Source organism: Pongo pygmaeus, chromosome 6 (genome assembly GCF_028885625.2).
Source record: "Pongo pygmaeus isolate AG05252 chromosome 6, NHGRI_mPonPyg2-v2.0_pri, whole genome shotgun sequence".
NCBI lineage: Eukaryota > Metazoa > Chordata > Mammalia > Primates > Hominidae > Pongo > Pongo pygmaeus.
This window is the reverse complement of record NC_072379.2, coordinates 148,853,232-148,867,146: the sequence shown is the minus strand read 5'-3', so window position 1 is coordinate 148,867,146 and position 13,915 is coordinate 148,853,232.

The following is a 13,915-nucleotide window of genomic DNA, read 5'->3' as shown; positions in this document are numbered from 1 at the left end:
ATCTAACTGCTTATTAAGCCAATTGATTAGAGCTTTTTAAATATAAACATTACACACATAATACATATGACTACACAGACAGACAGAAGATGCAGCCATTATAAGGGTTTTTTTTTGTTTGTTTATCAATCTCCATATTGGATTACCAGCCTCAGGGTGCAGCCCTTAAAGAGAAGGACTAGCAAAGCATGCAGTTTCTAGGGCCTAGTAAACAGGCATACCTGGTATACAAAAACAGATTTTGAGAGGAATCTATTTACCTCCAATTCCTGGTGTTCCATGAAGAAAACAGAGATTTCTCCCAAAATGGAATCCATGGCATCTTTTCTTTCTTCTAAGGAGTCCCAGGCCATTAGAAGTTGTCCTAGGGCTTTTTATGCATGCATTAAGAGTGGCAAGAAAAAGTAGAGAAAAGTAATTTAGTTGACTGAGGGAAAAAAAAAAAAAGAAAACCTTTCCAGAAAAACAAGATCCAGGAAGAAAAAACATAAAGGCCTTTTTTTTTTTTGACAGAAAGTCTTGCTCTCTCACCTAGGTTGGAGGGCAGTGGTGCAATCTTAGCTCAGTGCAATCCCCCCTCCCAAGTTCAAGTGATTCTCCTGCCTCAGCATCCTGAGTAGCTGGGACTACAGGCACACGTTACCATGCCCAGCTAATTTTTTGGCATTTTTGGTAGAGATAAGGTTTTGTCATGTTGGCCAGGGTAATCTCAGACTCCTGGCCTCAGGCAATCCACCTGCCTTGGCCTCTCAGTGTGTTGGGATTACAGGCATGAGCCACCATGCCCAGCCAAGGCTTTTTAAAATATACCTATAACTTGGATATCTACTTTTTTGGAGGGGGGCGGGCGGGGGGCAGAGTCTCGTTCTGTCTCCCAGGCTGGAGTGCAATGGCTTGATCTTGGCTCACTGCAAGCTCCACCTCCCAGGTTCATGTCATTCTCCTGCCTCAGCCTCCTGAGTAGCTGGGACTACAGGCTCCCACCACTATGCCCGGCTAATTTTTTTGTGTTTTTTTTTTAGTAGAGATGGAGTTTCACCGTGTTAGCCAGGGTGGTCTCATTCTCCTCACCTCATGATCTGGCCACCTCAGCCTCCCAAGGATATCCACTTTTAATTAAGCTGAGTATTCTTTAAGAACATCCTTTTTCATTAATTAAAACTTTGCAGAGAATGTAAACAGTGATCCTTATCATTCCTTTTACCAGTTTGCACAGGGAGAAAGAAGACAACAGTCTGACTGGTTAAAAAAAAACAAAAAAACTTTTATCCTTTTGCTGGCATGTCCGGCTTCTGGATTTTCTAGGGGAGTTTCTTTGAGGTCCTCCTTGGCTGCATAAGTTTGCACCACTACCTGTTCACAGTCATGTTCAGGTTCTCCAGTTTCCTTTGGGGGGAAAGTGGCTGGGTTCAGACAAGGACAGGTTATTAACTGGACTGTGATCCCTCTAATAGCAGAGCCTGATATTTGGGGAGGCAATTATTTGTTAGCCAGAGACTTCCCTTAGAGAACAGCAGTTCTAACCACATTATGTGGGGTATATACACTTATTCCCAATGGTTAACTTGGTGACTTCTGGCACCAGCAAAGCCACCACAGCAACTGGCCATCCTTTAGCCACCAAGTCTAGATCCTTGCTTAGGTAACCTACTGGCTGTTGAGCTGGACCTCAAGCCTGAGTCAAAACTTCCAGGGCCATTCCCTTCCTTTTTGATACATAGAGACTGAATGCCTTCCCTATGGGAAGACTATGGGCTGATGGTTTAACTAAGGTTTGTTTTAACTGATTAAAGGCTTCTTTAGCCCCAAGTTCCCAAGTCAGGTAGTAAATCTTAGCTGCTTGAGTTTCTTTTATAAGGCAGTATAAAAGGTGAGCTATCTCACCATACCCAGGTATCCATAGTTTGCAAAATCCAGGAATGCCTAAGAATCCCCCCAGCTGTTTAAGAGTTTGGGGTAGGGGAAAGGAGAAAATGGGCCTAATCTTTTCCTCACCTAGTGCTCTGGTCCCTTCTGATAAGACTAGTCCTAAGGACTTTACTGAAGTCTGAGTCTTAGATATTGAAACCCTATATCTCCTTTTAGCTAAGAAATTGAGGACAGCCTCAGTGCCTTCCTGAGACTTTCTTGATTGGGGCACAGAGGAGAATATTATTGACATACTGCAACACTTCAAATTGACGGTCAGAAAAGTCAGAGAGATCTTTGGACAGGGCCTGTTTTTGCAATTTCCTTGTGATATCAGGGGCTGCCTGAGTAATAAACATGTTATTTAAGATTAGGTGTCCTTCAATTGAATTGGGAGACAGGGAGGTGTGTTTCACTAATGTTTCTCTCAGCTTTTCCAGACAGGCTGAGGGATTTTCATCTAGTTTTTGATCTATTATGGAAAGCTTGAGGTAGTTAAGAGGTTTGGCTCTAGTCTTTTGCAAGCCTTCCAAAATACACATTTGAAAGAACTTCCCTCTCCATCTCTGATGCTATTATCATGGTCCCATTTAGGGTCCTCCAAGGGCATTACTACTATCCCAATTGATTAAGGCTCTTCCCCTTCCCTGGCACTGTATGAGACAGAAAGTTTATCTCCAAATTTCTCTGTTGCTTGCAGGGCTTCCTGTTTCACAGCAGCAGTTAGTTAGGGTTTGATTTAGAGTAATATAACATCCTTCCAGGAGAGTGTAAATACTTGGGTTAAATCCTAGAAGACCCTATATATGAGTGAACTTGGGGCTTTCCCAGAGCGAACTTCAGGGTCTGAGGGTTAGAGGAGATCCAGGCTACACTCAAGTGGAGTGAAGGCTTGAAGATCTAGAAAGGGAGGTGGGGAAAGGTGTCCCTTAGTCTTCTCCCTCCTATTAGAGTGACCCAGGGTAGAGAGAAAGATAGAAAGAGTGTACCCTTCTCCTCTTTCCTTTTTTCTCCTCTGGGTCCCAGCAACCATCATAGGTGCTGCCCATGGATGCAAGCATGACCTTCACCCATGGATCTGTAAGAGCTAGTCAGCAGGAGTAGTCATGCTTACCTACTTGATGCCTTAGCTCTCTGTCTGTCTCTGGGTTTCCCAAACCTACTCGACCCAAAAGGCTTCCAAGGTACCCCATGAGCCCAGGAGAGATTGTGCAGTAACTGGATTTGGGCAAGACCCTTTAATGGAGGGAGTGTCCTGACTCTATACCTGGCTTCTCTTACTATGGCTCTAATAAAGTACTGAATTCCCAGAGAATGGAACCAATGGATTTCTAAGCAAAAAATCCCCTTTTCGTTTAAATGGCAATGTAGCTGGATGTAGAACAGGTGCCTCAAAAGAACATAAGGATTAAATGGCTGTCATCCCTTCTATGGGGACAGTACTAAGCTAGAATTTGTCTCTTTAGGGTGGTTTCCTCCCAACTATTGAAAGTGGAGTTTACCTGCCTATAAATAGGGCATGGGGTCTGACTACTGATAGAGGGATGTAGGAGGGAAAGGATTTGGGGAACTAGAGGTTTGGGACAAAGGGCCGATAAAGCCCTCTATGAAGAAAAATTCCATTTCACTAGGTGGTGTGCAGGGACTGAAATGTTTGGTTAAAACTTTGACTCCAAATTATTTCCAGGCAGAGGTTAGAGAGGTGTGAGGCTGGTAGGCTGTCCCCACAATATGCCTACTGGCAGGAAGAAAATTGATTTGTCTCATGGAGGAACTTTTTGAATTCACTGGGCAGGGCTGAGTTCTTATGTGGAGGAAAAAAAACAACCCAAATGGAAAAGAGGGTATTCATTCACGGTGAAATATCCCCCTATACAGTGCCATGAATGACTACCACTGGTGGACAAAAAGGCCCTTACTAGGTGAAAGTTTAGACTGAAATCTTGAAATCACCCCATCCCAAGAAAATCACAGAAGCAGCAATTCTTTGAGTTACATTCCTGGTTACTAAGACATTTGCTAACTTTACCCAACAAGATTATCTCCCCAGGCTGTAAAAACTCCCTTAATATAGCATACAAAAAAGGGATAGGAGACATGAAAGCCACAAAAAAGAAAGGAAGAAAATGTGATAAGAAAATCTGGAAGTCCTGGTGCCAATACCCTGATGGCCTTCTGAGGACTGGAGTTAGTCCAGGGGCCTTCAGGTAACACTGAGGTGTAGCCTTGGCCAGAAACCTTCAGTTGCCCCAGGGCCTCCTTCCAGCCCCATGCAATTGCTAGGCCCTCCATGAAAGGAATCTGGATTGGAACAGAGCCAACATTCCCACCACCTGAGAGTGATTGGGGATTGACAAAGTCCTCTCCAGCATGTCTGTCCCCTTAGTCTTGTAAGGCTGGCAGCCACATTATTCATCTTTAACTGGCTGACAGAGTTCCAGTGTTTTGATTAATTTTTAAAAACTAAGAATGAGAAGTCTCAGAAATGAAAGTAAAGAGTTGGAGATCAGCTCGTACTCACCATTCCAATATATCTTTTCCCGGCCAACACACCACAATGTTGCAGTCTTGTTGTCTGAGGTATTACCAGAGCTCTTTGTCTCACAACCAAGAACATTAAGGAGTATGGACACCAAGGGTGAAGTTGGAGCAAAAGTTTAATAAGCAAAAGAGGAAAGCTCTCCACAGCAGGGGGCCCAGAAGCATTGCCATTTTTTCAGTTGAGTACAAAGGCTTTTATAAGAAACTTTCCCTATCTGTGCAGCTGTCTGTGTAACTGCCCTTATCTGTGCAGCTGCAGCATGTCCCAGGTAAGCCTCCCCCAACATGCAAGTTTCCACAGAGCCCACCATTTGCATGTTCATAGAAGGGGAGGAAACCTTTTCTTGGGAGCCTGTTGATCATACAAAGAACAAAGGCATTTCTTTATTGGGGCTTGCTCCCATGTCTGTGCAGCTGCAGCTTGATTTTTTTTTTTTTTTGAGACGGGGTCTCACTCTGTTGCCCAGGCTGGAGTGCAGTGGTGCAATCTCAGGTCACTGCAAGCTCTGCCTCCCAGGTTCACACCATTCTCCTGCCTCAGCCTCCCGAATAGCTGGGACTACAGGCTCCCACCACCACACCTGGATAATGTTTTTGTATTTTCAGTAGAGACAGGGTTTCACTGTGTTAGCCAGGATGGTCTTGATCTCCTGACCTTGTGATCCACCCACCTTGGCCTCCCAAAGTGCTGGGATTACAGGCATGAGCCACCACGCCTGGCCTGCAGCTTGATTTTTCAGGCTGTTTCTCTGTTTGAAAAAATTCCACTTAGTACCTGCCTTAACTATCTGCTCAACTGGGGTTTTTTCCTTTCTCCTCTCTCAGAGGGAGGCAAGGAAGTACCATAGTGTTGGACTGACATTGTAAGTAGTGGTGTGAATACACACACACACACACACACACACACACACAGAATTTCATAACTGCCTTCTGAAAGGGATCAGAAACAATCATTTAGTTGCAATGAGCCCTCTTAATGCCCATACTTTAGAATTAAATTCCCTTAAGAGGAATCAGGAGACCAGGCATGGTGGCTCACACCTGTAATCCCAGCACTTTGGGAGGCCAAGGCAGGTGGATCACAAGGTCAGGAGATCAAGACCATCCAGGCTAACATGGTGAAAACCTGTCTCTATTAAAAAAAAAAATACAAAAAAAAGTTAGCCAGGCATGGTGGTGGGCACCTGTAGTTCCAGCTACTCAGGAGGCAGAGGCATGAACCCAGGAGGTGGAGCTTGCAGTAAGCCGAGATCACGCCACTGCACTTCAGCCTGGGTGACAGAGCGAGACTCTGAAAAAAAAAAAAAAAGAGAGAGAAAAAGAAAGAAAAAGAGAGAGAGAGAGGGAGGGAGGGAGAGAGAGAAAGTAGAAAGAAAGAAAGAAAAGAAAAAGAAAGAAAGAAAAGAAAAGAAAAGAGAAAAGAAAAGGAAAGAAAGAAATCAGGAACTCCTGAAGAAATGTCTGATTCCAGGGCTGGACAGGAAACCTAAAAGGTAAACAATGGAACATCTTGTGCCGGAAGAAAGTGCTTAAAAACTGATGGAGATATGTCAACAGAACACAGGAGCCAGCCTGAACAGACTCACTCCTAGCTAAATTTAGAGCAATTTAAGCATTGCCACAAATAAAGATAGGAATATTTTATAGCTCATTAAAGAGTCTGTGAATCCATATTAGTAAATTTATTTCTTTATTTAAGGTAAAGAGAGAGAGAAAATCTCTTCCTTACCAAAAAAATTAACTAACAAGTATAGATGGAATGATGGAAATATAAAACATCATTTTATAAATATCATTGTAGTAATTGATTTGGGTAACAATCATTATCAGATGCTAAATTTGTTAGTTGAAAATTGTTGGAGAACAGAATTTTTAAAAATATGTCAAACACCATTTAAGTTAAATAATCAAATTCAACTCCACCAGTCATGGGACAAACTGACTTCCTTGCCTCCTGATGTGATGCACTGAGAAGAACACAACCCCACCGCTGTAGTAATTTTACCAAAATATTGAACTTTATTTAAATAATGAGAAAACAGACAAATCCTCTCCAAAGAAACCAATATACTAATTTTAGCATATTTTGGGCCTATTTTTGACTTTACGTACTCTTATGTTTGTGAGATCCAGTCATGCTGCTGTATAGATATTGAATACAGGGACATTCTGCAAAACAGCTGGCTCAGACTCCTCAAAAATGTCAACATCATGAAAGAAAACAGAAGTCTGGAGAACTAGTCTAGATTAAAGTAATCTTAAAATGCATGGCAACCATATACAAACAAAAGCCTTGATTTGGTCCTGCATTGGAAATAAAAGACTGTCAATGATGTTATTGGGATAATTAAGAAATATAGACTGTGCATTGCATAACAGCTGATTGTGTAATTTATAAACTTTCTGAGTATATTGTGATTATATAGGAGAATGCCTTTGTTCTTAGAAGATATATGTAGAAATATTTAGGGGTTCCAGGATTTCTCCAACTAACTTTCAAATGATTCAGAAAAAAACATATGTATATCTGTATGTACACACACACATACACACACACACACAACGTGTATATAGAAAGAAAGAGAAATAGCAAATGTAGCAAAATGTTAACAATTGGTGATCCTGGTAAAAAGTATAAGGATTTTCATTATACTATTTTTATAACTTTTCTACAGGTTTAAGATTTTCAAAATAAAAATAAAAAATTGTATTTTATTTTTATTTATTTATGTTTTTGAGACAGGGTCCCGTTCTGTTGCCTAGGCTAGAGTGCAGTGGCGTAGTCACATCTCACTGCAGCCTTGACCTCCTAGCTCAAACAATCCTCCTGTCTCAGCCTTGTGAGTAGCTGAGACTACAGGCACACATCTCCCTGCCTGGCTAGATTTTTTAAAATTTTGTAGAGACGAGGGCTCACCATCTTGCACAGGCTGGTCTCAAATTCCTGAGCTTCAGCTGTCCTCCCATCTCAGCATCCTAAAGTGTAGGGATTACAGGTATAAGCCATTGCACCTGGTCTAAAAATTATTTTTAAAACTAAAAACAGAAAAACCATTACCAGCACCCCAGAAACCACTCTTGTGCCTCCTCCCATTTATAATCTCTCTCTCCTAAAGTAACCACTGTTCTAACTTCTAACACTATTTTTGAATTTTATGTATCTTTTCCCTCATATTATTTTTGTGATATCCAGCCATACTAATGTATGTAAGGATGGTTGACTCATTTTGTTTGCTGCATAGTATTCTACTATGCAAATGCATCATGACTTATTCACCTAACATCCTGTTGAAGAGTGTTTGGGTTGTTGCCAACTTGTGGCTATTAGGAATATTAAGGCTATTCATAGCAGCTATGAATGTGCTCATATGTGTCTTTGAGAAACACATGTACACATTTCTATTAAATATATGCCTAGTAGTAGAATTGCTGGATCATAGATATGCAATTGGTCTGTTTTGGTAGTTAATAAAATACAATTTTCCAAAGTGGTTGTGTGTACCAATTTATGGGCCATTTGGATATGATTTTTCTATTCCAGTCTCATTTTTCTATTGGGTTTTCTGTCGTTTTTCTTAATGGCTTGTAGGTATTAACTTTATATTTGAATGTAAGTTTTCTCTTAATTATGTGCACTTCAAATATCTTTATTTATTTATTTACTGAGATGGAGTCTCACTCTGTCACCCAGGCTGGAGTACAGTGGCACAATCTCAGCTCACTGCAACCTCCACCTCCCAGGTTCAAGCGATTCTTCTGCATCAGCCTACTGAGTAGCTGGGACTACAGGCGTGTGCCACCACGCCTGGCTAATTTTTTGTATTTTTAGTAGAGACAAGGTTTCACCATGTTGGCCAGGCTGGTCTCAAACTCCTGACCTCATGATCCGCCTGCCTCAGCCTCCCAAAGTGCTGGGATTACAGGCGTGAGCCACCGCACCCAGCCCAAATATCTTCTCTTTGACCTTTAGCTTTCTTAGTGGTGTCCGTTAATGACCAGAATTCTTAATTATAATGGTCTCATGAATCAATCTTTTCATTTATGTTTAGTGTTTTTTATGTTCTCTTTAGTAAATCTTTACCTTTACACCAGGACACAAGGATATTATTTTATGCTTTCTTCCAGAAGCACATTGTTTTATTTTTTATATTCAAGCTACAATCTATTAGGAATCAATTTTATTGTACAGAGTGAAAGTCTAAACCTTTTTTCTATACAGTTATCTAGCTAACTCTGCATCAGTGACTGGAAGAACCATTCCTTCTCACCAAACTCTGCAGCACAAAGCTTGTTATAAATCAGGTGCCCACATAGGTGTGGGTCTGTGTCTGGACCTTTTCTTCTGTTCCACTAATCTACGTATTTACACAAGCACCAATGCCACACCAATTATTGTAGTCTTAATTACTATATAGAGTGTATCTAATAAATTCCTCCAACTTTGTTCTCCTTCTTCATGAGTGTGTTACTGTCCTTGGCCTTTGAAATGTCCATTAAAATTTTAGAATTAGCATGTCAATATCCACCAAAAAAATGTGATTTTGGTTGAAATCACTCTGAGTCTATAAAGATGAGGGAGCAACTGATATTGTTACCACACTTAGTCCATCATTCCACTAATTTAGTATATCCTATCATTTTTTAAATAAAATATCATGTTCAATGACATTTTGTAGTTTTCTGTGTAGAAGTCTTGCACAACTTCACTTTCATTCCTCTGTAGTGGATTTTTATGTTGTAAATAGAATTGTTTGAAATTTTTCTAACTTTCATATTTCTGTCATACAGAAATAGGACTAATTTTTGTGGCTTCATCTTGTATATAATGACCTGCTATGTTCACTTATTCTAATAGTTGATCTGTATATTATTTTGGATTTTCTGCATGCACAATATCATCTGTGAATAATGACAATCTTATTTCTTCTATTCTTATCATTCTTGCTTTACATTCCCTTTTGAATATAAATCGTAACCCCAGGTATCAGTTCCTTTTTCCCACTCTCAAAGAAAACATTTCCAATATTTCCTCCTTGAATGTGGTACTTATATAGAAGTTTTATAACAACCTTTATCAGACTAATAATGTTGCCTTCAATAGTAGGCTGAGTAATGGCCCCAAAAAATATCAGGTCCTAATCTTTGGAACCTCTAACTGTCACCTTACACAGATAATGGGTCTTTGCAAATGTGATTAAAGATCTTGAGATGGGGAGATTATTCTAGATTATTTGGATGGACCCTAAATGCAATAAATCAAGAGTATCTGTATAAAAGACAGGCAAAGAGAGATTCACAAAGAAGAAGGCAATATGACCACAGAGGCTAAGATTGAAGGGATGTGAGCACAAGCCAAGAAATGCCAACAGCCACCAGAAGCTAAAAGAAGCAAAGAGTGGGCTTTCCCCTAGGGACTATGGTGGGAGTGCAGCCTGCTGACTTGATTTAGGCCTGGTGAAACTCATTTTGGACTTCTGGCCTACAGAACCTGTAAAATAATAAATGTATACTTTTAAGCCACCTAGTCTGGTTATTTGTCACAGCAGCCATAGGAAACTACAACTTCTATCCATGATATGCTAATAGTTTTACTCATAAATAGATGTTGAGTTTTTCAAATGCTGTTTGTGCATTGATTAAGATGATTTTGTGATTCTTCTCCTTTATTCTGTCAATGTAATGAATTATATTGATTTTCAAATGTTAACCTTTAATTCCTGGAATAAATCTGATCAGTCATAATGCTTTATCCTTTTAAATATTGTTGGATTCATCTGTTAATATTTTGTTTAGGATATTTTCATCTAGTTCACAAGACAGATTTGCCTACAATTTTCTTCTCTTGTCTTTATCAGGTTTTAATATCAGTATAATTTTGGCCTTATATAATATGTTAAGAAGTATGTCCTATGTTTCTAATTCCCTGAAAGGTTGTATATAAGATTAATATTAGTTCTTCCTTACATATTTAGAAGAATTCACCAGTGAAGCCATCTGAGAATCAAGTTTTCTTTCTGGGAAGGCTTTTAGTTAGAGAACTTATTTAACAGATATAAGTGAATTCAATTTTTTATTTCTTCTTGGTCAGTTTTAATAAATTATGTTGTTAGGAATTTGAAAATTACATCTATTTTTTCAGATGTATTGGCATCAACTTGTTCATAAAATCTCTCTTTTATCTCTTTGTTGTCTCCAGGATCTAAAGTGCTCTTCCATTTTATTATTACTGATATTGGCTATATGTGCCTTGTTTTTTTCTCTCTTGATCAGTCTTGCTAATGACTTATCAATTTTGTTAGTCTTTTTCACTGATGAACATTGGCTTTGTTGATTCCATCTATAAATGTTTTGTTTCTGTTCTTATCTTCATTATTTACTTTCTGAATCTTTTTTACTGACATATAATAGTTGTACATATTTTTGGGTACATGTGATATTTTGACACCTATATATAATGTATAATGATCAAACCTGGGTAATTTCACTATCCATCACCTCAAACACTTATCCTGGGAACATTACAATTCTTCTCTCATAGCTATTTTGAAATCTATAATAATTATTGTTAATTATAGTTTCCCTATTGTATATCAGACACTAGATCTTATTCTTTTGATCTAAGTGTATTTTTATACTCCTTAACAAACTTCTCTTCAGCCTTCCCTTCCTTCATCCCTCCCCAGCCTCTGGTCAGCACCACCCTACTCTCTACCTCCATGAGATTCACTATTTTAGCTCCCACATATGAGTGAGAAGATGCAATATTTGTCTTTCTGTGCTTGGCTTATTTTACTTAACATAATGACCTCCAGTTCCATCCATCCTGCTGCAAATGATAGGATTTTATTCTTTTTTTATGGCTGAATAATATTATGTTGTGTATATAGACCACATTTACTTTATCCATTCATATGTTAATGGCCACTTAAGTTGATTCCGTATCTTGGCTATTGTGAATTTTGCTGCAATAAAGATAAGAATGCGGGTATCTCTTCAATATACTGATATCCCTTCTTTTGGATATATATACAGAAATGGGATTGCTGGATCATATGATACTTCAATTTGTAAGTTTTAGAGGAATCTCTACACTGTTCTCCATAATGGCTATATGGCTTCACACTCCCACCAATAGTGGATGAGGATTCCCCCTTCTCCACAGCCTTGCCAGAATTTTTTTTATTTTTATTTTTTTATTAATTTTTTTATGTTCCATCAGGTACACTTAATCCTCTTTTTTTATTATTATTATTATACTTTAAGTTTTAGGGTACAAGTGCACAATGTGCAGGTTAGTTACATATGTATACATGTGCTATGCTGGTGTGCTGCACCCATTAACTCGCCATTTAGCATTAGGTATATCTCCTAATGCTATCCTTCCCCCCTCCTCCCACCCCACAACAGTCCCCAGAGTGTGATGTTCCCCTTCCTGTGTCCATGTGTTCTCATTGTTCAATTCCCATCTATGAGTGAGAACATGTGGTGTTTGGTTTTTTGTCCTTGCGATAGTTTACTGAGAATGATGATTTCCAATTTCATCCATATCCCTACAAAAGACATGAACTCATCATCTTTTATGGCTGCATAGTATTCCATGGTGTATATGTGCCACATTTTCTTAATCCAGTCTATCATTGTTGGACATTTGGGTTGGTTCCAAGTCTTTGCTATTGTGAATAGTGCCGCAATAAACATACGTGTGCATGTGTCTTTATAGCAGCATGATTTATAGTCCTTTGGGTATATACCCAGTAATGGGATGGCTGGGTCAAATGGTATTTCTAGTTCTAGATCCCTGAGGAATCGCCACACTGACTTCCACAATGGTTGAACTAGTTTACGGTCCCACCAACAGTGTAAAAGTGTTCCTATTTCTCCACATCCTCTCCAGCACCTGTTGTTTCCTGACTTTTTAATGATTGCCATTCTAACTGGTGTGAGATGGTATCTCATTGTGGTTTTGATTTGCATTTCTCTGATGGCCAGTGATGGTGAGCATTTTTTCATGTGTCTTTTGGCTGCATAAATGTCTTCTTTTGAGAAGTGTCTGTTCATATCCTTCGCCCACTTTTTGATGGGGTTGTTTGTTTTTTTCTTGTAAATTTGTTTGAGTTCATTGTAGATTCTGGATATTAGCCCTTTGTCAGATGAGTAAGTTGCAAAAATTTTCTCCTATTTTGTAGGTTGCCTGTTCACTCTGATGGTAGTTTCTTTTGCTGTGCAGAAGCTCTTTAGTTTAATTAGATCCCATTTGTCAATTTTGGCTTTTGTTGCCATTGCTTTTGGTGTTTTAGACATGAAGTCCTTGCCCATGCCTATGTCCTGAATGGTAATGCTGAGGTTTTCTTCTAGGGTTTTTATGGTTTTAGGTCTAACATTTAAGTCTTTAATCCATCTTGAATTAATTTTTGTATAAGGTGTAAGGAAGGGATCCAGTTTCAGCTTTCTACATATGGCTAGCCAGTTTTCCCAGCACCATTTATTAAATAGGGAATCCTTTCCCCATTGCTTGTTTTTCTTAGGTTTGTCAAAGATCAGATAGTTGTAGATATGCGGCGTTATTTCTGAGGGCTCTGTTCTGTTCCATTGATCTATATCTCTGTTTTGGCACCAGTACCATGCTGTTTTGGTTACTGTAGCCTTGTAGTATAGTTTGAAGTCAGGTAGCGTGATGCCTCCAGCTTTGTTCTTTTGGCTTAGGATTGACTTGGTGATGCGGGCTCTTTTTTGGTTCCATATGAACTTTAAAGTAGTTTTTTCCAATTCTGTGAAGAAAGTCATTGGTAGCTTGATGGGGATGGCATTGAATCTATAAATTACCTTGGGCAGTATGGCCATTTTCACCATATTGATTCTTCCTACCCATGAGCATGGACTGTTCTTCCATTTGTTTGTATCCTCTTTTATTTCATTGAGCAGTGGTTTATAGTTCTCCTTGAAGAAGTCCTTCACATCCCTTGTAAGTTGGATTCCTAGGTATTTTATTCTCTTTGACGCAATTGTGAATGGGAGTTCACTCATGATTTGGCTCTCTGTTTGTCTGTTATTGGTGCATAAGAATGCTTGTGATTTTTGTACATTGATTTTGTATCCTGAGACTTTGCTGTTTGTTTGTTTTTTGAGACGGAGTCTCGCTCTGTCACCAGGCTGGAGTGCAGTGGCGTGATCTCAGCTCACTGCAACCTCCACCTCCCAGGTTCAAGTGATTCTCCTGCCTCAGCCTCCCGAGTAGCTGGGACTACAGGTGCGGGCCACCATGCCCAGCTAATTTTTGTATTTTTAGTAGAGATGGGATTTTACCATGTTGGCCAGGATGGTCTCAATCTCTTGACCTCGTGATCCGCCTGCCTCGGCCTCCCAAAGTGTTGAGATTACAGGCGTGAGCCACCGTGTCCAGCCCTTTTGTCTTTTTAATGTAGCCATTTTAACTGGGGTGAGATAATATTTTATTGTGCTTTTGAAT